The sequence below is a fragment of the Equus przewalskii genome, chromosome 5, assembly GCF_037783145.1.
Source record: "Equus przewalskii isolate Varuska chromosome 5, EquPr2, whole genome shotgun sequence".
In the NCBI taxonomy this organism is placed as follows: Eukaryota; Metazoa; Chordata; class Mammalia; order Perissodactyla; family Equidae; genus Equus; species Equus przewalskii.
In genome coordinates this window covers 42,450,043-42,472,999 of record NC_091835.1, presented here as the reverse complement: position 1 = coordinate 42,472,999, position 22,957 = coordinate 42,450,043, and the positions used below count along the sequence as shown (strand labels likewise).

General features: G+C 39.0%; 1 protein-coding gene across 2 annotated transcripts in view; it reads left to right on the top strand.

Moving 5' to 3' along the window:
* The window catches only part of GRIN2B (glutamate ionotropic receptor NMDA type subunit 2B), a 402,656-nt gene that overhangs the window by 272,169 nt on the left and 107,530 nt on the right, over positions 1 to 22,957 (top strand). The window lies entirely within an intron of this gene.

Genomic DNA, 22,957 nt, shown 5'->3' with positions numbered 1-22,957 from the left:
GTATTTGCATATTTATCCTTGAAAACATCTGGTAAAACTGCTAAAATAATAATGTGGTTACCTCTAGAAGGTGAAATTATTTTTCTTAACTGCATTTTCTGATTCAACACAGTGAACATGTAGTATTTGAATAGTAAAAAATGTAAAGTTGTGAGATGACAACAGTATTTTAGGAGAGACACTAATATGAAGAGTGGGCATTCAGGATGAGGTCCACTCTTGGAACCAAATAAGGGAAGCGTTGGAGGCCTGTTAGCCTTTCTCTCCCTCCTTCTCCAGCTGGCCTTATGTGTGTGGGATCACTTAAAGAAGAGCCTATCCACTGCACAAAACCTCTCTAAAAGTCCTGCCCCATTAGAAATTTATTTGAAGTAATAATTAAACCCCTGAGAAGGCAAAGATTTATCAGTGATTCACAGGGTATTTTAGTTCATAAGGCACCTTTGTGCAAATTAGAAAAAGGTGTTCAAAACACTTTATTGCCATGTGCTGGAAAATTGTCGTAATGAAAACACTAATTGGCAGTATTCATGTTATGATGACCCTCCTGCGTGTGTACAGGGCCCTTCCTGCACACTCGTAAGCAACGTTCCTTCACCACGGGTGAATTAGTAACGTGTAGATTGCTCTCCTACTCTGGCTGAGACCTTAGTTCTAAGGAATGGGAGTATTGATGAGCACATGGTATGATAGGAAGGGAGGAGCAAACACTGAATTTGGAACACCTTGCAAAAGATGGCTGGGAGAGTTCTGAATCTAGAGACTTTGGACAGCCTGAAACAACATAGGGCATCAAACTAAGGAGAAAGCGGGACCTGGGAAAGAAATGAGAATCCAAAAGCTGTACTTCAAATTCCTAATGCTGGCCACTGGGCTCCTGTGTTCATGAGCGCGTAGGAAGTTGTCCTTTAATTCTTGTGGGGCCCATCCTCATGGGCTTTAGAAGTGAGCTGAATCCCTGGTTTATAATGGAGGGCATGGATAGACTTGTGCTAATGGTGTGTGGAACCCTATGGAGGGCAGATTAATGGAATCTATTCCTGTATTCAAATTAGAATGGTCATTTAACAGCTGTGCTTCTTGGTTTAGTTTATATCCACTTATGACAGTCTCCATTCTAGATGTCTTCATCTATCACTCATGCAGAGACATTCCTGATCTACTGAAGTCAGGGCATAAGAACAGACCAGGAAATAAACAGATCTCTGGGCAAACAGATGCCATGTGCTTGCTCTGGCTGTTTTGTCATATGATGGAGCTCTCCTTGACTCTGGGCAGTTTTGATTGTTAACAGTATATAAAGTTATCAAATAAAAAGTGAATACCTTGAGATTCCATCTTCAAGGGAAAGATCTTGGGGAACATATTTTTGAAATAATGAAATTACTATGGACATTTTAACAATTATAATTCTGTTGCTCTGGATGTGACGGTAGTAGCTGAAGAAGGATCGGGCTAAGGTCCCATGGGAAACAGTTCCTGAGAATGATAATGGAAGAACTATGATGTCCATGAGAGAGATCCATGAATTATAAAACACTCATTTTACAAATCTTAATTAATGTAATTATTTTTTGGCAAATTGCTGAAGTTCTATTATTGCTAAGATTATTCAAATAAAAGAAAAAAACCTTCTTGGAGTTTGTATTGATCAGCATTGATTTGTGTAGCAAAGACTCTAAACTTATTTGGTAGAGGAGTTGCATATGAATTTTTCAGGAGGTCTTTAAGGATTCTTCTCACTGCTCTTGTAAACTTCTACTTTGTTTTGCATTTGTCTTTCATCCAAAGCACCCTGAACTGAGGTTGTGTTCAGAAGGATGGGTAGAGTTCTTGCCTGGATCTTTGAGTGCTGGCCTTGAGGAAAAACCACAGGAACTGGTGACAGCAGTTCAACATACATTTTAGCTGTGTAGTTCTGGGCTTCTTGGGTATGCCAGCCTTCACCACCAAAACAACCTCCACTGTGATCTGGCCTGGATAGTGCAGTTGTAGTAAATTCAGTTAGAGTAGGCACTGCTAATGCAGTTGGTGAGATGAACTTAGATATTTACTAGACCAAAAACCCTGTGATAGGCGAGAACTGTGTCTATTTTGTTTGCCACTGAATCCCCAGAGCCTAATACGTAATAGTTGCTTGATATTAGTTAAATGAATAATATTTGTTAAATGAATGAAAAAATATTCCAGAGGAGGCCAGTGGGATGCTTGAGCAGAACTTAAATAGAAGTTATTACTTTGATAGGGTTGTGATGACCCTGTGAATTTTTAGGCTCTCAGTCTCAGTTGTATAGTTCTCTCAGAGTTGATCAGAATCAGAGCAATAACCCATCCTAGCTAAACTCATAGGAGACTCAACTGTAAAACAGATGCCAGTTAGTAATATAGATTTTGTTATCAATTGTTCCATAACAAATCACCTCCAGACTTAGCAGTTGAACATAACAACCAGTAAGCTAATCGTTTTGCCATTTGAGAAAGACTGGGCAGTGCTCTTAGCTCCAGGTGGCATCAGTTAGTGTTTAACTAGAGCTAGAGGATCTAATTCCAAGATAACTCACTCACATGGCTGGCAAACTGGCGCTGGATGTTAGCTGGGAGTCACCAAGACTCAATTCTCCTCCATGTGGGCCTCTCCTCTTGGCTACTGGGGCTTCCTCAAAGCATGAAGGCTAGTTCCACCTGGCACAGTGTCACTTCTGCTGTATTCTCTTGGTCGGAGCAGTCACAATCCCAGCCCAGATTTAGGGGAATAGAGGGGAATAAGAAGCAAACCACCTCTTGATGAAGGAAGTGATAAAGAATTTTTAATGAACTCTAAATATTCACTGAACAATATCTTTTAAGAAAGATTTTGTACTGAAGTTGATTGTTGATTATATTCTCTTTCTTGTAGAAAAGTCCCACAGTAAGCTAAATTACATCGGTCAAGAGGAGGGGTATGGTATTTCGCTTCCTTAAAATTTCTATCAGTTCGCCTTTCAAACCCTGGCAAATAAACATTCAATCTAAGTATAAAACCAATGTATTTATAATGTAGATGTCGTTTTAAGACAAGTCCCAGTGTGCTAACATCCTCCACCCCACCTCCCCACACAGACTGCATATTGCTGCTCTTTAAAGAGCTCCTCTTCTATTGAAATGCTGGAGCTGCCACTCTTTAATTATAAGACGATTCCCTGGTACCTTTAGAGACATAGAAAAAGGAGTGAATTACATGGTCTGAGGGGCTGGTGTGACTGAAGCTATGACGTATCCATCTCAACTCTAGTCTTACCTGTCAAATGTATTGCTACCTGCCAAAAACAAAAAATTGGTTGGTTGGTTGGTTTTTGATGAGGAATTGGCTCTGAGCTAACATCTGTTGCCCATCTTCCTCTTTTTGCTTGAGGAAGATTGTCCCTGTGCCAGTCTTCCTCTATTTTGTATGTGGTGTGGGATGCTGCCACATCGTGGCTTAATGAGTGGTGTGTAGGTCCCTGCCCAGGATCTGAACCTACAAACCCCAGGCTGCTAAAGCGGAGCGTGCCAAATTAACCGCTACACCACCAGGCCAGCCCCTTGGTTTTTTTTAAGGTCCTTCCAGGTGAACTTCTCCCCTCTACAGTGCTAGAAAAATCACTGGCAACTTCATATACGTTGGTTTTCCTTTTATAGGTTTCAAACAGACAAGTTTCCTTTGTCGCTTCAATCTTTCTTCAGAGATTCCTGTTAAATAAGTTGTATATGGGTATTCGTTTTATTCTTTGCAGATTTCTTATATTATTAGAGCTACCTCGATAACTTCCAAGCTCTGCTTACTCTGATGTAGGAGGCCCTAGTAGCAACCATTTATTAATTATGTATTGGTACCAGGCAGTATGAATGTGTTACTCTGTCCCCAATCTGTAGCACAACACCACACCATGGGTATTTGGGGAGAGGGGACCTCTGAGAAGCCAGCTTGCCCAAGGTCTGTGCAGTAAATGCCCCAGCAGTGGGGTGTAAGCTCAGGTCTTTCTGACTCCACTGCCTTCGTGGTGTTTTATGCAAGCCCACATCAGCCATGATAAGTTGAATTTTACTAATTTACTTCTCAGAGTCAACTTATCTCCCTTTCTTGAGTCACTTGGTCTTAGCCCCTAATAAGCTGATTTAATGAGCTGTGGTACTGATTCCACTTGTTAAAAATGATACATAGATAGATAATAGCAATAAGAAGATTGGAAACAAAAGAAAATTCACTTATATCCCCACCACTGTAACACAAGTATTTTAATTTTATTATAGCCCTTAACCTTGTACATACTATTTTTATGCAGTTGCCATCACAGTGCACATCTAATTTTTCATTAGTTTTTCAGACAACAGTTTTGATGGATGAACTTTTTCTCAAGTTTCTACATATTACAATAATAATTTTTATTTGTTACAATATTCTATACAGATGACTAAATTCTTTTTGGTTTTTAAAATATAATTTTTTGTATATAAAAGTAATATGTTTATATTATAGAAACATTTGGAAATTTACATAAGCATGAAAAGAATACAAAGATTTTTATCACACCCAGAGGTAATACTGTTATATTTTGGGGTATTTTCTTCCAGGCTTAAAAAATATGTTTTAAATATTTTTTGTTTGTATGGACACATGTATGTCATTGTATTGTATACAAAAGTGGAATCATGCTATCAAAACAAAAACTTCAACTAAGATTTGCATGTCTTCACAAAAGGATTTCTTTTTCCTGATTCTTTGCTTTTCTATAGGGAACTCCTCTTTTGGGGGGTTTCACTGTTTCCGCAGGTAGGAATTTCTTGGGAATTTGAGACATTCCTAAATGTAAAATCACTTCCCCTCACATCAGGCTGCGTCAGTACAGAACAGCATGCACCTGCATCCTTTAGCAGCACATGTTATGCATTCATTGCCTCATAAACCATGGAGCAAGGCCAATAATGATGTGGAGAGGTGACCTCCAGCTAAACACTGAAGCTGGAAGAAATGGCGCTGTTCTGTGCAACTGTGGTTATATCTGAATAATGTCCCAGCCTCTCACTTAGGAATGCTACAGTCCTAGTGGAGGAGAGTGGGTAGGGTCTATTTATCATCCTACATGTGAGATAAAAAAGTGAATCTCATCTGTGACTTTGTTATATATTTCAGAGTCTTATGCTGAATTGGGTATGGACACTTAGTATTCAATAGGAGTAAATACTGTATAACATAGCAAAATGCATTTCCTAGGATCAACATTCTCTGCTTTAATTAACTATGAAGCAGAGGAGTTGGTGCGGGTTCACTGTCTTTTTGTTCCATACAGTGAAACATTTTTAAAATGCGGAAATCTTTAAATGCACAGGAAAATACAGAAAATACTGTCTCAGATACCATGCTTTCACTGCACAGATTTAATAGATGTTAACATTAGCCATATTTACTTCATATCTCTTTAAAAGACAATATTTCATTGGTCAGTATATCCTCCCTAAATGCAATCTTGGAAAAAAACCTTTGGGGATGAGAAGTCTGGGGGCCAGGCCATCCTTCCAGCTTCTCCACTCTAGTTCCTGCTCTCAGAATGTCACTGTCAAATGAGATGAAGTCCCTCTACTGACTACAGCACCCACAGAAGAGAAAACAAAGGATGGAACAAAAGGAAAGATGAAATCAGGTGTTGTGCAAAGCTAGTAGAGTGGCAAGGGGGAAAAAAGGGTAGGATAGGAATGTGGGCTGAACTAGATTTAATTGTACCATCTCTGAGTGTATCAGAAGCCCTGATAGACTCAATAGACTGTGTTTTTCCTTTTTTTCATCACATTTGGAGACAAGCTGCTTCCTGAATTGGATGAATTTTAAGCTTATGGTTGCACATTTAAAAAGTGAAAATTGAGGCTTTTCCCATCCTTTGCCTCTCTCCTGAGTTGGAGTAATTCATGGCAAGTTAGAATTTACATCTTGGAGGAAACTTGCTTGATGATTTGTCTTCATTGCATTTGGGGTAAAAGTAAGCCTCATCAATCAGATCCTGATTTTCCAAGAGCTCATCATTCAGGCCCTTATTATCCACTCTGTGTAGTTTCTAGGTCCTTTGATTTTCACCCTTTCCCCTCCTGCTGGGTTTGGGTCATTTTGCTGCTTATTAGGACTTCCACCAGCAGGTGTGGAGGAGCAAAGAAAACAGCTAAAGCATTATTATTAAGTTTTGCTTCATGTTAGGAGCTCTGCAAAGGCTCTGTGGGGGAGAATTTTGAATCCTTTGCCTACAATAAGGTTTGGAGTTATCTGTTGATTTTGGTTACGTATGCCCTTTCTGTCCTCCATTAGTGCTGATAATGAAGAGTTGACTTACAGAAAAACGGGATGGAAGGGGACTGCAAAATACAGCCGAGAAGAGCAGTGAGGCATGACTTAAACATGGTCCTGTAATATGATGCTGTAATGAGAGGAAGCCTGAGTCCAGATGAGTTCATTGAAGTATCAAATTGGTGTGCAATCTTTCTTCTCACTTAGCATAGGTTGAGTTGGATATGAAAGCTTTTCAGTGGGGCTGGGACTGTGTGGTGTAGGTAGATTCTAGAATCACCTGGGGCAACTTTTCAAATTATATGCACTGATATCTCTGCATGCTAACATTTGAGAGAAGGTCAGGGAGTGAACTTTGGAAAAATTACTGAGGTAATCATATAATCTTATATCCTACTATGTAAAAGAGATGGCAGTGATTTTGAGAGGGTCTGAGCAAGAACAATGAAAACAGTTAAAGGGACTCCAAAAAGAGGAAAGGAATCAGAATTCTCAAACCTGAAGATAGGAGGACTCCCAAGATAGCTAAATAAGTTTTTTCAGGTATATCAAAGGTCACTTGTGGGATGCTGGCTCCCTCAAGTCATTCTCCCCACTCCTGCCACCATGATTTCCAACATGCAAAATGGTTATGCTGTACCCCTTCTAGGTCTTTATTAATGCCCCAAGCTGCCTTTTATTCTTGGTTCTCCCAGCCTTCCTTCTCCTTCCTCTTCTAATTTTAATGAGAAACAGTCAGTTCACCGCTGACCTTCAAGTTTTAAGGAGGTTGTGGTTATAATAAGAAAGGTCATAAATGCAAAGTGTCATACCTTGAGAGTTGCCTGCAGAGCTCAGAGCTATGAGCTCTTCTCTCTGTAATGGGAGGGAGCAATTGATGCAGTTAAATTCACTACATTTCACATTCCACATCCATCTAGTTTGTTAACAATAGTCTCTTAGATTGTCCTCCAGCATTCAATCACCATTTCCACTACTATGTTTCAAGTTCACATTGTTTCTCTTATCTAGACTATGAGCCCCTTGTCTTCATGCCAAGCATTATTCGTCCTTAAAAAATTAATTAGAAAAACTAATTGGATCACTTATCTGCCCTGTTTGAAAAATTTTCTTGGATACTTATTTATAGGGATATAGCATCATGTTCAAGACCTTCATGAATGGCCTCAGTCTCTCTTTTCACACTTAGACCTTGCCACTGCTTCTCCTCACTCCAATAACCTTATTCCTTTTCCTCCAGCCTGTCCTGCAACTATAGCTTCATCATTCCTACATACATTGCCTTTGAATGTGCTATACTCTATGGACTCTCCATCCCTCTCTTCTCTACCAAATAAACTACTCATTCTTTAAGACCCAGCTAAAATAGCTCCTCCTTGTGAATCTGTAAACTCCTTCCCCACACAGCTTCCTTATGTCCTCCTGTGTGTTCTCACTTTGTTGTAAGACCGTTACAGTACTTAACACGTTGTGTTTGTGGGACATTCCTCTCCTCAGCGGTGGCCCTTATTGGGTCACTTATTGCTATGTTATATTCCTGAGAGATATAAAAATGGTAGGCCAGTATTTGGAAAGGCAGAGAAGAAGGAAGGGACAGGTGAGTGGAAGTGATGCACATTTCATACAACAGTTTCCCATCCTGACTATATATATATGATTGTTGAGACAAACCCAAAAAACACAGATTCCTTTATTTCCTTGATAAATGCTCCTTTCATGTCTGTTTTCTCTTCTTGGTAAATTGAGTGGGGCAATGTAGAAACCCTAAGGATCGCTTTTCAGCTTTCCATAAAACACCAAGCTCCTTATTCCTTGTCTGTGACATCACTTTAAATCTTCTTTATTCTTCAGTCATTAACCTCTCAAGTAGAAGGCATGCATAGCCTCAAGTCTTAGAAAAGAGGAAGAATGAAAGGAAAGGCAAAGATATATATATATATAAAATCCTTTACTGCACTCATAGAAAAGCTGTCCTCACCTTCCCCAGCCCTGGACAAAGGAATGGGAGAAGTTTCTCATCTCTTCTCAGAAGAGGGAGTTCATTTTTTCCCCACAATAATTCCATGTGTCCTTGGTGCCTGTTGGGGATTGAAATAATGGGGGAGAATGGACATGTAGTCAGCAAGATTAATTTTAATATATACATTTCTGTTTGTACCCCAAACTGTGGGAAAGAGCTAGCATGGTAGGTTAAAAAAGCGTAATTTGGAGATCAAACCTCAATTTTAATTCTGTTCTGTCATTTACTAACCAGCTATATGACTTTGACAAGATGAGTCACCTTCTGAGTCTTAGTTTTCTCATCTGTAGCATGGGATTACATAAGGTAACATGTGAAAAACACCTGTAACAGAGTAAGTGTTTGGGAGATGCGATTAACTTCTCTTACTTATCTCTGTATTCACAGTGCCTGATATATAATAGGACTCAATGATCATTTGTTGCATAAACTTGACATTGCTCTTGTCAGATGCCTCACCTAGTAAATTTCCCTTTTAAATAGACATTATTTAGTTAGTTTTGGAGGAGATTCTTCAAATGTTGGGTTGTGTAAATCTGAATTGGAGGAAGGCTAGTGTTATTGAAAGGTAAGAGAACTGAGTTTTGAGGGCTCCTTTGAGTTTTCTGTGATTTTTATGGCAAGGTTATGATGCAGGGAAGTACCTCTGTGGATCAATAGGAGAATAGAGTGCTTTTATTTCTCATTCAAAATTTAGCTATTTATTTTAGTTTAAGACTTAACAGTTCTTACTTACTGCCTAAGCCCTCTGATGTAAACTATATTCTCTTTCTACCTAGTTCACCCCTGTCCCCCAACATTTATAGGAGAGTGATCCCAAGAGCAAACTCTCCTGGACAGAAGAAGTTGATGACCAGTGCTGGTTTCAGAGTCATTTTCCAATGCAAAATGACACTTTTTTCTGGCCTGGTGAGCGCGTGAGGGGCAACTATCTGCTAGGTTTGATGATTCTCCCATTCCTGAGAGTGAGGAAAGTCTCACCTTCCCACTCTTTGGCAAGGTATGGAGAGGAGAGGAGTCACCAGAGAGTGGGAGGAGGAAAGTGTGCTTCATCTGATGGTTTCCATGCCTGTCTAAACAACAGAATACCTAGGGAGCTTTAATATGCATATTCTTGGGCTCTGTCTCATGCATATTGAATCCCTGTCTCTGGGGTGTGGCTCAGGAACCCATATTTTTAACAGGTTCCCCAAGTGAGTGTCAGAGACTTAGCTCAGCCACTACAAAGGTACAAACCTGTGTAGAGAAGCCCCGTGTAGCATACTGTCATGGGGCTCTCCATGAGTGCTGTGGGAAGGCACAAAAATCCTGTCCCTCTTGATGCTTCTTCTTCTTCTTCTTCTTCCTCTTCCTCTTCCTCTTCTTCTTTTTTAGCTGAGGAAGATTTTCCCTGAGCTAACATCTGTTGCCAATCTTCCTCTTTTTGTATGTGAGCCACTGCCATAGCATGGCCACTGACAGACAAGTGATGTAGCCCACACCCAGGAGCTGAACCTGTGCCACTGAAGTGGAGTGTGCCAAACTTAACCAGTAGGCCACCGGGGCTGGCCCTTCATGGTTCTTATGTGATGTCCTAAAGTTATAAAGGAAGGACTATACATTATGTACAGAGTAACTTTAAATGTCTCAGAAAAGATCTTTCCAAGCAACTAATTTCTGCAGAGATATGTTGACTATATCTTTCAACAGGATTCTCTCCATGTTACAGGGATAGATTTTGCCAATGGACAGACAGCCTAGACCACTGACATAGGAACTTTGTACCTATCTTTACATGTCCAATAATATTTCCATCAACGTTGTTTCTCCTACTTCAGCCACCTGACAAATGAAAAAACATCTGTTCCTTCTGTGCAAATTGCTGAAAAGAGTTGGGAAAGCAAGCTAATGGCTACAAGGAAATTATTTACCTCACTCAGTATTTTTCTGTTTTGGCTTGACTGGGGCCTCTGAAGCCTCATTCGTACCATCTTGAGACCTTCCTGGATGAAATTTGGATTTGGCAGCAGCCACATTTTAGTTGCATTCTCACTTGAACTGGAGCTGTAGGTATGGTTAGAAAAAGAAGTGGAAAGAAGAGTTAAACTCACAAAGATAATTCATGTCCTCTAGGTGGTTTTTGTCCATCACTGAGTTCTTATCTCCTCTTTCCACCAACACCTGCTTACTTGGATCTTGACTTATTTTGGCAGTTCTCTATGCATGTAATGTGGTTGCCATGGAAGTGTTATCTAGCGTGCTGAATGCTGTTTCATCTTCTCTCCATCTCATCGTTTCCCTCCAGTGTGTACTTGCTCCTTTACATTCTCTCTTATACTTTCGCCCTAACCCCCTTTATAATTGAAGACATCAATCACTGAATTTCTTCAAGCCGTTTTGCTGCTTTACCCCCAGTCACACAGAATGTGTTTTCCTGTTATCAAAACAACCTGGTAGTGACTGGAAAAGAAGGAAGGAAATTAACTCAAATGCTAAATTCCTCTAGGTTATGCTAGGATGCCCAAGAATTTGAAGGAATTCAGGCAAGTATTAATCAAATTAATTTCCCTCTGCGTTCATAGGGATTAACCTTTTCTGAGATTCAGAGAGACTTATTAACAATACCTTTCTGATTTCCACCTGGACTACTTCTTCATGTCATGGTGTTATCTGCAAAGGAAAGAGTATGAACTATCCTCAACTCTTAATTTATCATCCATGAAATATTCACTCTGTTCATTATTTGCATTGACCCATAGGCCTCTCTGCAGATATTGACGTTCTAGGTTATCAAGAGTTGGGCCAAATTAAAGAAGATCTTAGTATGAATATCTGCATATTCACCCTCATTTTCTCTTCTGCTCTTGCTGAGGTATGGGGGGAGTTGAGGAGTTGGAAGGGGTGAGGGAGGGATTTTCTATGTGCCTAACTATGTTTATCCCTATGCTCCACTGAGGATATTTTAATTTTTCTGAAAAATTGAAAAGTACCATAAAACAAATAGCAGATTCCCCATTTGTTTTTGTGTTTTTTAAAAGACTTTCTCATTTCAGTGTTATAAACAAAATGAGTTCTATTTTTTCTGTTCCTAAGCTAATAAAGTGAATTTACATTGGTAAAGAACATCTGAATATTATTTTTACATATATTTCAGGTTCCCCCAGTGCTTTTATTTTCCAGAGGAAAAAACATTTATTTCTAGCAACCTTAATATCAAGAAGTCTTATTATTTTCCTTTCTCATAGAATAAGATTTTGGTAGATTACATGATTCTCACAGGCAGACGTGTGTTTTTATGGACTGTATAATGGGGAAGACATTCAAAGGAGAGAAGTTTAAAAAGGGCCCATGAAAGAATGAAGTCAAGCCTGCTTTTTGCCTCATTTAGAAAAGAAAGAAAGATTGTAGGTGTATATTCTTTAGAAGTTATTCTTTTTTAAAATCAATAGTTGGAGGAGTCACTTTCTTCCACTGGGAATCAACATTCAATACCAGATGTGTGCGTGTATGTGTATATGTGTGTGGGCATGTGTTGTATGTAATACATAGAAGAGGTGGGTGTTGGGGGGATGGGAAGTGAGAAAGCAGCAGGGGAGGCTCTCAAGACTAATCTTCTGAAAGTTCGAAACAAATCAGTAAGTATTTTTTGAATTCTTACTACAAGCAACACACCAATTGGATTCTTTGCCTTGCCAAACAAGGCAAAGGATAACAGAAGGACGAGATTTGATTCTTGCTTTTCAACAGTATATTGTCTATCATGAAGACAAGATACAAACAAAAAGTTGAGTAACAAAAAGGAACAACTGGGTCAGGTCAACAGTAAATGAAATGCTGAAACGTGGAGTTGAGGCTAGAAAGGGCAGGAGGAGAGAAGAGGACAGAGGGTCTTGGATGGTCAGGAAAGTGTAGATAGAGGGTGAAATTTGATCTGACTCCATAAGCACGAGCAGGATTTGGATTATACTCCATTGAGAGAAAATGGAGCAGAGGCAGGAAAGTGCAAGTAATGTTGAGGGGACAGTGAAGAAGCCACTTGTCTTTAGCAAAGGTTCAAATAGAGGATGGGAGAATTCCAAAGAGATAGATAGGGCCAGGATGTAGAGAGCTTGACTGCAGGCAGGCTTTTATTCTGGGTAGTGGGGAACCGTTGGAGATTTTTGAGCAAGTAGCGACATAGCACAGAGAAGTCTTATGGTTAATAAGTAACCTTACTTATAGTAAGATTAAGTGCCAGTGGTATTTGGGGGGTTTGATATAAGGCAGAGGGCCCAGGAGAGGGGCTGTTGCAGGTATCTGGGTGTGAAGTGGTAGATGCCTGATCTAGGATGAAAGTTGTGGGAGTGGAAAGGAAGTGACAAATGAAAGAATTATCTTTTAAAAAATGGAAAGTGTGAGGGGATTAATTGGGCATGGCAAACTAAAAAAAAGGAAGATGTCAGCAATATCTGGGAGATTTCAAGACTAAAGGAGTAAGGCTTTATTTACTGAATAAGTAATATATACAAAGTGCCTACTATGTGCCAGGCACCATTCCAAGTGCTTGGTAAATATTAACTCAGTGAGAGAGGGGAATTAGAAAGTCAGCTATTTTGAGAAGGAGAAAACAAATCATTTCTGGCACTAAGAGTTTGTAACAGGGGAAAATGCAAGCAGAAATGGCCAGCAAGGAATGGAAATTGGGGATGAGAAAGAGGTCAGAACTGCAAGTATAGAAGTGGGACTCACCCACTTAGAGGAAGAGTTGGTGCCCTGAGAATGGCTGAAATTAACAGAGACCTTGTACTGAATTTCCTAAAAACTCTCAAATAAGAGAAAGATAAATAAAAACAGCCAGCAAAGATGGTAAAGAGGGAGCAATCATAGATAAAGGAGAAGAACTAAGATAATGTGTCTTAATGGGACCTAGAATGAAAACATTTCCGGAGGAAGAGGGTGTTCTACAGTGTAAACCTATGAAGACATCCAGCGGGACAAGTACGAAGAACGATCTACGTATTTGACTGTCCAGATCAGAAGTAGTGTTCTCCCTCCCTTACCGAGGGTAACTGAGAATTGATTGTAGCTCCAAAGGAATACTTTAACGTTGTATTTTAAGTCCAGAGAGAGCTTGGAAATTGTGTGCCAAACCAGGATAAACTTTTTATTTCCCAATCTTAACCAAACCAAATAAATATTCTAGCTCTTGTTGTCTGCCTCTAACAAGAACTCCAAGAATACAGTCCTAGACTTTTATAACTGACTTCCTCCCAAAGTGTGGTCTGAGAATTAATTCCTCTATAAGTCCAGTGAAGCTTACTGCTTTGTGGTTTGTCTCCTGTTTTCTTATAAGGCAAATTAATTCCATTTCTTCACTTTTTTGGGTTAGTGCTTGTGGAATATGAGATTGACAGCTCCTAGAGACCAGAGTTCTTTTGTTACTCTGTAACATATCTCCTGCCCAGTAAGTGCGTCTTGTCTTTCTCTGGGCTGTAGAGAGCCTGTGTGTTTTGCCCTCTTCCTTGTAGACCTTCCTTATGATGCTGGCATGAGGGACAATAAAAGCACTGATGGACTGCTGCTTGGTGGTATAAATAATGATTAAGAGCTCAGGCTTTGGAGCCATTCAGATCTGGGTTTGGATTTTAGTTCTACCATGTTAGAAGTTTGTGACTTCTTTGTTTCCCTCTCTCCCGACCATTGCTTCTTTTAACAACATTATTCTTAGTGTAAGGCAGTGGAAGGAACATGGGTTTTAGAATCACTCAGAATTAAATGGATTCACTTCCACTGCCACCTACCTTGGACCCTCATTGTAATATTATCAATTATTTTATAGCAATCCTGTGGGAATTTAAAATAATGCAAAGCATGCAGAACAGAGCTTGGCATGTGCTCAGTAATTGGAAGCATTGTTACAGTTTTTTTTTTTTTGATTGAGTGACCAGAGTAGAAATATGACTTCCAAGAAATTTCACTTGTAGGCTAGAAACTCCTGAGATTCATTTTCCTTGGGGAGACAAAACTCTGAAAAAGGGGAAAAAAATTAATCCAGCTTATTTTGTACATAATGCTAAACTACAACTGACGTTTTAATTGATTTGACTCATTCTGAGAATGTAGCTCATAAGAGTAGTCAGCTTATTCTCCTTTTTATTTATGTTGTAAAGATGAAATTATAATAGAGAGGGGTAAGTCAAAGCTCTGTCAGAATTTTAAAGCTTTAAGAGTGGTGGTCTCATTGCCAAAAGACAGAGGAACCTGTCTTGGACTTGGCCGTGTTAAGTTTGACCTGATATCAGGACATTTAGGTAGAATAGTCCAATTAGAAATATCAAACTGAAGGTAAGGAGAGAGGTGGGACCTCCGATGGAGACTTCAGAGGCCTTGGTGCTATGGCTGTACGTGAGTCTCAGAGAGAGAGACCAGAGTGCAAAACTGAGTCTTGCAGTACCCCCGAGTTGGGGAGTTTAAAGCAAAAATGAACATAAAAGGAGACAGAACTGACCTGGGAAGTGTAAGGAGAAACAATAAATTATCCTGCTTTAAACAACAAATAAAGGAAAGGAAAGTTGCTAAAAATTTGAAAGTGTCAGTTGTTAGAAGCTATATAATGTCAAGGAGAATTATGATGGAGTAAAGGCTACTGATTTTATTTTTGTTGACCTTGCTTTGATTATTGATGACCTTGTAAGAACAGTTTTTCAGTAGAATGATAGAAGCAAAAGCCAAGATTTCAGGGATTAAGGAGTGAGGTCTGGTGAGGAAATAGGAGCATCAGGTGTCAATTACTTTTTTTTAAAGATTGCAGTAAAAAGAGGTAGAAAATGGAATTAACTTTTCAGGGATTGGAAAATAAATCTCTTTGTGACCTGCCCTGGTCAACAAAGAGTTAATGGTATAAATGCACAGTAATTTCAGAAGCATTAAAGAGCATGTTTCCATGGAAACATCAACCTACAGAGGGAGAGAAGGAGCTAGGATCCCCTGACAAAGAAGGAACAGCAGAGTTCTAGCCCCCACACAGTACAGCACGGAGAGATGATTACATGTTTCTTTCAGTTTCCCGGTGAAGATGCAGCTGAGGTTCCTGATGCTGTCTTCTTGAGGATGAGGAAAGAGGGAAATGGAGTTTGGTTTAAATAAACTCTTGCCCTCACCTTGCTTCAAATTCTGACTTAAGGGTCAAACCCATTTTAGAAAATTGGAAAAGATCAGCGGGTGTCTTTCGCTAACTAACATTAATTAAATAAATCAACAAACAAACAAATTTGATCTTTCCCTGACCTCTCTGTTCTCACCTGGTCTAGAAATAGTGCCATAAAGTACTGTGATTTAGAACAGCACTTACCAAAACTCTGCAAACTTAGGATGTGTGTTTGGCTTATAACCTTTGACCAGTACCTTGCATTATGGTTTCCATCTTGATGTATTCTTGATTGGATATATTTTTGGTCTCATTGTTTTCAGGTCCATGATATCCTTTTCATTGCCAACTAGTATACATTTCCTGCACCTTTAAATGCAACTATACTTTTAGGGATGGTTCCTCTCACCAAACTGTAGCCCCAAAAAGCTGTTCTCCAGACTGTGCTACAGGAGCCACGTTGACAACCTCCTTGTTACTGACTAATTTTCCTTCGAGTTCACTATCTCCACTCTCCTATTATATTCCACTTTGCATCTTTTTCATTCCCCTGGTCTTTCTTTGTACCCTAGACTCAAGAAATCAATTTATTTCCTATGTGAAAGGGCTTTATCCACATAGCAGGTGTGATTCATGACTGGGTTTTCTGAAGACAGATATGTGTTCTTGAATGAGTCAACAGCCTCCACCACTCTTTCTGTCTAAATCTGTAGCATGATGTAATTATGGGGCACCCATCTCCCCTGAAGACATAATCTTCACCCAAGTATCTTGAGTCCTCTCTGTCTGTTGGATACTGTCCTCTGCGCCTGGAATATCCTCCCTCTTTTGACCCTTTTCCCTTCCCCTATTCAATATAATTGTTTCTAGGAATCTCCATTTGAATATCTCTGCAAACTGTTACTGGAAGACTAAATTATAACCCACTTTTTCCATGGATAATATTTCTTGATAACCTCCACCTCAAGTCCCTGTAACTTAAGCCATCTCACTAATTCACCTCACCAATTCTTTTGCCACCCTTCAATAACACTGTTGGAGGGAGCTGTGAAGTTAAGCATATGATAGCTACAGACAGGATAGGGGCTGTGTGTATGGAAGTATTGCCAATGTGTTCACTTTGTTGACTCTCTAAGGTGTAAGAGAGCATAGAGAGGGGCTCCAAAAGAGGGAAGAACAAATTAAGGAAATGGAGAAAGGTCAAAGGGGAGAGAAAAGCCTTCCTTGATATCATTCTTTTCCCTTGATATCATGCCCAGGTCACTTTGGATTCTTGGCTCAGGGCTTCTTAGGTATATATGCCCAGGGTTTCTTTCAGTAAGTCTGAAAGTTCACAAGAAGGAAAAGGCTTCTGGTCAAAGTTGAATGTCCTAGACAAATCTTTGCCAGTCATTGTTTGGCTGGTTTTGGCATAGCCCTGAGTAGTGTTGCCAGCTCCTGAGCTAAAATGGATGTCAGAAAGGCAAGCCTTCACCTTAAAATTATTAGTAGGCATAAAGAAGAAATATCCCTGTACTTCGTGATCAGCTAGCCTTTGATCTGTCTCGGCATTTTCTCTGGGCAGATCCCACCACTTTGTTTTGAAAGCCGACACTTGGTTGTATTCGAATATATTCCACCTAATCTATGGAAGAGGAAAGGAATTTTATTCAGTACTTTTTAAAAAGAAGGTGATTTTAACTTATGTATAGAATGTAAATATGAACTTAAAAGGGAAAAAAAAATTTCAGAGGCAGTAACGTTATCCAGAAGAGTTACTTGATTCTTTCCCGCTGGGGAGTTTCACCTTTCTAACTGCCTCTAGAACTCTGGGTTTCCCATAGCACCTTAGCAGGTTTCACCTACAACAGAGGTGACTAAGGGCTGTGGGCATGAGGACAAGGAGGAATTCCTTTTCCATTACTGAGTTCTGTGTACAGTTCCTTAAACGAGAAACAGCTTTGGTATTCAGCACACTTGATTAACTGGCATCAAAAGGTGGCATCGCTAATTCCCTAAGGAACACACAAGCATGAGTGTGCCCCCTCCAAAGGAATTTTAAAGAGAATTACATAGTATTCAAAGCAAGGCTCTGGGAAGTCAGAATAGAGGTCATTTGAGGGGTCATTGATTCTACAGAAAATTATGGGGATATGAGCTCATTTTTTGCCTTCCTCGAGAAGTGAACTTACATTGAAGTAGTAAGATTAAGTGATTCCCCACTGCAAAAAACCTCACAGGGGTAACTAATCATAATAGAAAAACAAATGTCCTCAACCCTTAATAGTCTGGGATGTTGTGGGAATGAGAGGAAATGTGCTGGACTGGTGGTGGTGTGGAAAACCAGAGATCCAGGAATTGGGAGACCTGGACACTGAACTTAATGTGTCCAAGAGTGGCAGCATCTCCCCAGGCTCCAGCATGTTCAGCTCTAAATATGAAAGGTCAGACCCATCAAAAAGTTCCTGCACACTCTAACATTCTCTGACATCTAAGCAGTATTTTTAAACAGGTAATTATAATAACAACAACAATAACAGCAGCTAACACGTAATGCTCACTCTGTGATAGATACTGTCCTAAGTCCTTTATGTATATTGAATTATCTAATCCTCACAACAATCCTAGGAGATAAGCACTATTATTATTCACATTTTTTTATGGGGAAAAACTGAGGCAAAGAAAGGTTAAATAACTTGTGAGATCACACAACTTCAGAACTGGTGGATCAAGGACTTGAGCAGAGGTCCTCTGACTGCAGTGTCCTTGCTCTTGACACACCACACTCGTCTGTCTGTTGTTGTTTTGTTGTTGTTATTGTGTGTGTGTGTGTGTATGTGTGTACATAGCATGTTCCTTTCCTCTCCACTTACTCTGTTTCTCCCTTTTATTTTCTTTCTACTCACTCCCCACCACTAAGCATTTTGAGGCATCGTCCAGGCCTTTTCATTCATTTGAGGTACAATATGTTATTGATGAGAACAAGCTCCTGGGTTTGATCCCAGATGGACCTATCAGTAAGACAGAATTATTCATTGGCCGTGGCTGCCACATTGACCCCACTTGGTGAAAGGGTACAGTGCAGATGGGTAGATATGAGGCCATCACAGCTGATGGCGGAGCCACTCAGAATACTCATTGATGTAACATCTTTCTGGAGGAAGGTTAATGTTCACTAGCTTCTTATATCCAAGCAGAGATTGTTGGGTCACTCCCAATAATGCTCCTCTGTTTTCTTTGATTTCAGATGAAACTAATTCATGGCAGTCAGTCATGAAACAGAATCTGGGTAATAGCTCTCAGAAGTATTTTATTGTTAGGCCTAGGGGCCCCAGAAGACTTTTTCATTGTAGTAGATGGTGAATTGACACTTCACCATTTACCCCTCGAATGAATGCAGTTCAGTCTGGACTGCTAAGGGGCCAAAGCACAATCCTCACCATCAGCAGGAGAGAGGAAGTATATTAAATTTATATCAGTCAGTCTCCAAGATAGTTTAATATCTCATTAATTTAACACTATGAATTTAGAATTTAAATAACTAAGATATGGACTAGCCCAAACTTGAACCTTTTATGATTTGTGAAGAATGGTTTGCAAAATAAATTAAGGGTATAAATACCATTTCAGAGAAAATGTTTAATCTGCTGGAAGACAAATTATTTTTAACCTGTTTCAAATAGTTATAAATTAATCTTACAATCTGCTATTTAAATTAGTTCTTCCTGAGGTTTTTTATTAGGTATCATGTTACAGAAATAAAAGAAAAGGACTGCATTTGACAGCTTAGGAAACTGGTATTTCTAATTATTTTGTTCAATAGCATGGTTTAAGAATTTTATATGTGACATTATATGTCAAAGAAAACTTTTAAAACTTCTTCAAATACCTTTGCCTTAAAAAGAAAACCATTGTTGGCAAGAATAAAATAATTTATTGTTCCTGGAAAAGATTGTCACACAATGTAGGAACTGGTGGGTCCAGGATTTGGACAGAGGTTGTCTGACTGCAGTATCCTTGCTCTTAAATACCATGCTGTCTGGTGGTAGTGGTGGTGGTGATGATAGAGTGTGTGTGTATAGTACATACTGCATTCCTTTCCTCTTTGATTAACTTATTTTTTATGTTTCTTCTGGTTTTCTTTCTACAGCATTTTGGGGCATTGTCTAGGTCATTCATTTGAGTATAGGATATCTTACTAATGAGATAGTCCTTCTGGGTTTGATCCCAGAAGAACCCATTGGTAAGTCCAGTGGAGAATTTTTCCCTGTCCATGGCCTGTCATGTCAATAACATTACACTGGATTGGTCATTTTGGATTCATTTTGATAATTATGAATTTATAAGTTGGAGAAAAGTCAGAAATTTCTATTTAGTCTACCAAACCATAACATTGAATATCTAAGTTTTAAATATCTTTGCCTCTTTTTTCCAATACTGGTCTCTAATTAAGCAGATTTTAAATGTTTTAAAGTCTACTATATTTCTAATCCTGTGGGAAATTGTTTCTACTATTTTAAGAGAAAAAATGTATATGAAATAGTAAAAAAAGACCAGAAAAAGACTTTTTTTTAAAGATTTGTGGTTTTGTCATTCAGATGACAGAGTGTAATGATGTAATAGCCACAGTATTAATCAGATGAAATAGAGAGAGAGCATGTCAGAGGAGCATCCCTGTACTTCCCTCATGAGGCAAGTAGGATGGTATGAAACAGTCTATTTTATAGTTGAGAGAGCTGAAAGCTTTGGAACATGCATGAGTGGCACACCAAAGACACAGTTACAGAGTTACAGATTTTCAGAGCAGGAAATTATAAATAAAGGATCAAGAATTCAAGCCTCCTGCCTGAAATTGTGTTCTTTTATTACTTTGTTCTTAATACCTGGAGAATGGAAACTGAGAGCTATGAAAAATTCCACCATGGTTGAGGCATGGTGGTGAGTGGAAAGAACACTGGACTGGAGGTGAGGACAACTGAATCCCATTTCTAGCTCTATCATCTGATCTTGGTAAAGCCCGAAACTCTTCTGGACTTCATCTAGAAATGAAAAGATTGGATGAGATGAGAGACTTATCTCTCTTATTACCACATTAACAGATATTAATAAGAAAAAAAATTAGTGCCTTGTAAAAATATGGAGGGCAAAATAAGTATTGTAGTGCCAGGGCTCCTGGTTTTTGGAAAATTCTGGCAACGCTCTTTTGGATACCTCCCACACAGGGCGTACTGCTAAATCATTGCTTTAGGTATCAACGTGGTGCAGTGGATGAGCTCTGAGTGGTATGGTCAAAGTCAAAGAGGCACAAGGGCTTTTTTACCTCAGCTTGACCTCATTAAAGCCATTGGAGCATGACTTTGGCCATATAAAGCAAATGTATTGGCTCTGAGCCCATCAGGGTTCTGAGGCTATTTCTCAACAAGGAATCAAGCAAGAAATGAGATGGATTTTATTTTATGCAGTCTGTATTAGGGATCTACATAACCCGGGGCATGACATGGGACATGAGAATGCTAAAATGCACATGTGGGGCTCTGCAGAACTAATTTCACTTAACTTGGTGATGTAACAAAAAGAACACTGAACTGAAAATCAGAAGACTTGAACTCCAGTTTTGAACAGGCCGGTCACCTTAGAAAGTTGAGTAGCATCCTCGGGCCTGTTTTCTCCTTTCTAAAATGAGAGATCTCAATGGATAGTTTCTAAGTTTTCTTCTGGTTCTAGCAATCTGAGATTCTGTGTAATATTAGAACTTTATGAGACACACAATAAGGTTCCTAATAGGTCAACCTATATCCCAGAGACAAATCAAGCAATTTTTTTTTCATATACCAAACCTTGATGGGGCTTCTAGAAGATTAGAGTCTTATGGGTAGAGCTTGAATTTGGCTGCCTTTTGAAGCTAGGCTTTTTGAGCATAATCTTGAGGATGACATGTTTAGAAAAAAACAGAGTAGCTGTGGCATCTCTTAATCTTAATTATAGTTTAATTATTGACTGAGGATTTACACATGGAAGCTTTGAAGTTTTAATTAATATTCTAAATTGACAAAGTGCAGTGAGATCCAAAGGTAGTTGGATATTTTTCAGGTCTTGTGGAAAGTTAAAGTGATTAATATGACCGTTTGACCTAGTTCATCCTCTCTATGTGGTATGCAATCTCTATTCCTCCAATGTATTCCACTGATAATTGGGTCTTGTTAAAATGTAGTCATCACACTTTTACTCACTGAGCTCCAAGATGAGGCAAGTTCCCTGTGTTTAGATACTCAAATCATGCTATTATATTCTTTTCCTGAAATTTTCCTATTATATAACCTTATATTTGTATTATATTTTCTATGATTGTCCTATCCACTATTTCATTTGATTATCACGATAGCCTTATGCGATGAGCTAGAGAGAGAATAATGTTTCCATTTTAAAGAGGAAAAACTGAGTTCAGGTGCCAGAGTCACACGTCTAGAAGTGACCACACTTTCAATTATTTTTTCACACTTTTCATTACCAATGAATGGATTGGTTTGTTCTGCTGTTCAGAGGACATCCTTGCTCAAGGCAGGTGTATATTTGCAAGCTCCTCACTAATAGCTAAATGTTGCCAACTCAGAGGGAATTACTCAGAAAAACACAATGTGAATGATTAATCTATATACTGCTGAAGAATATGAATGATTAAAGGATACTTTGAAGAAGAATATTTTGTATATTGTCATAAAGTTTTATTAATATTTTTGATAAGTGTAAAATATGTGAGAAGTGTGTAGGCAGAATAAAATCCACCTGTAAAGCTGGAAGAGGGTGAACATCTCAAAAAGAGAAAAATTTATAAAAAACATCAGAAGGATCTGGAGCAGGAAAAACTAGAGAATTTAACTATGGAGTAATTACATTACCCATAAGTGTGGTTTATTTTCTGAAACTTTGAAATTTTCAACCTATATACCCGATTCAATGCTATCCCCTTCAAAGAAGTCATCTTGAGAGGCTATACACTCTATTCCATTCATACTTCTTATTACTTAAATTATTTTCGGAACTTCTCTTTTATAATTGCCTTCTGAAATGGACACTTTCTTTTAAATATTCTTAATGGCGTTTTAGATAAAATCAGAATTATGCAGAGCCATGTCTGGTGCAAGGATGGTGCTTAAGCCAGGTAATTTATTTCCCTTCCTCCTTCCCTCTCGCTCTCCCTCCGTCCAAACCCCCTCCCTCCTTCCTTTTTTTTTCCTTCCCTTTTTCCCTCTCTCCTTCCCTCTTTCCCTCCCTCTTCCTCCTTCCCTCCCCTCCTCTTTCTTCATTCTTTCTCCTTCACCCCCCTCTCTTTCTTCCTTCCAAAAAAAGAGATGGGACTAAATTTTTTTGTGAGTCTCATAAACCTTCTCTGAAGACTTCCACAGATTACTCTAAGCGATACAGTATTGTAGTAAGAACATGTTTTCCAAGTTAATTATGTTGGGTGCTTAAATTCTGGTTTGTTAGTTTAAAATATTTTGTTTTATACTTTTGTAATTATATTCCCTGGAATGAATTATATAGGGCTTTGGTTGGAATGTTGAAG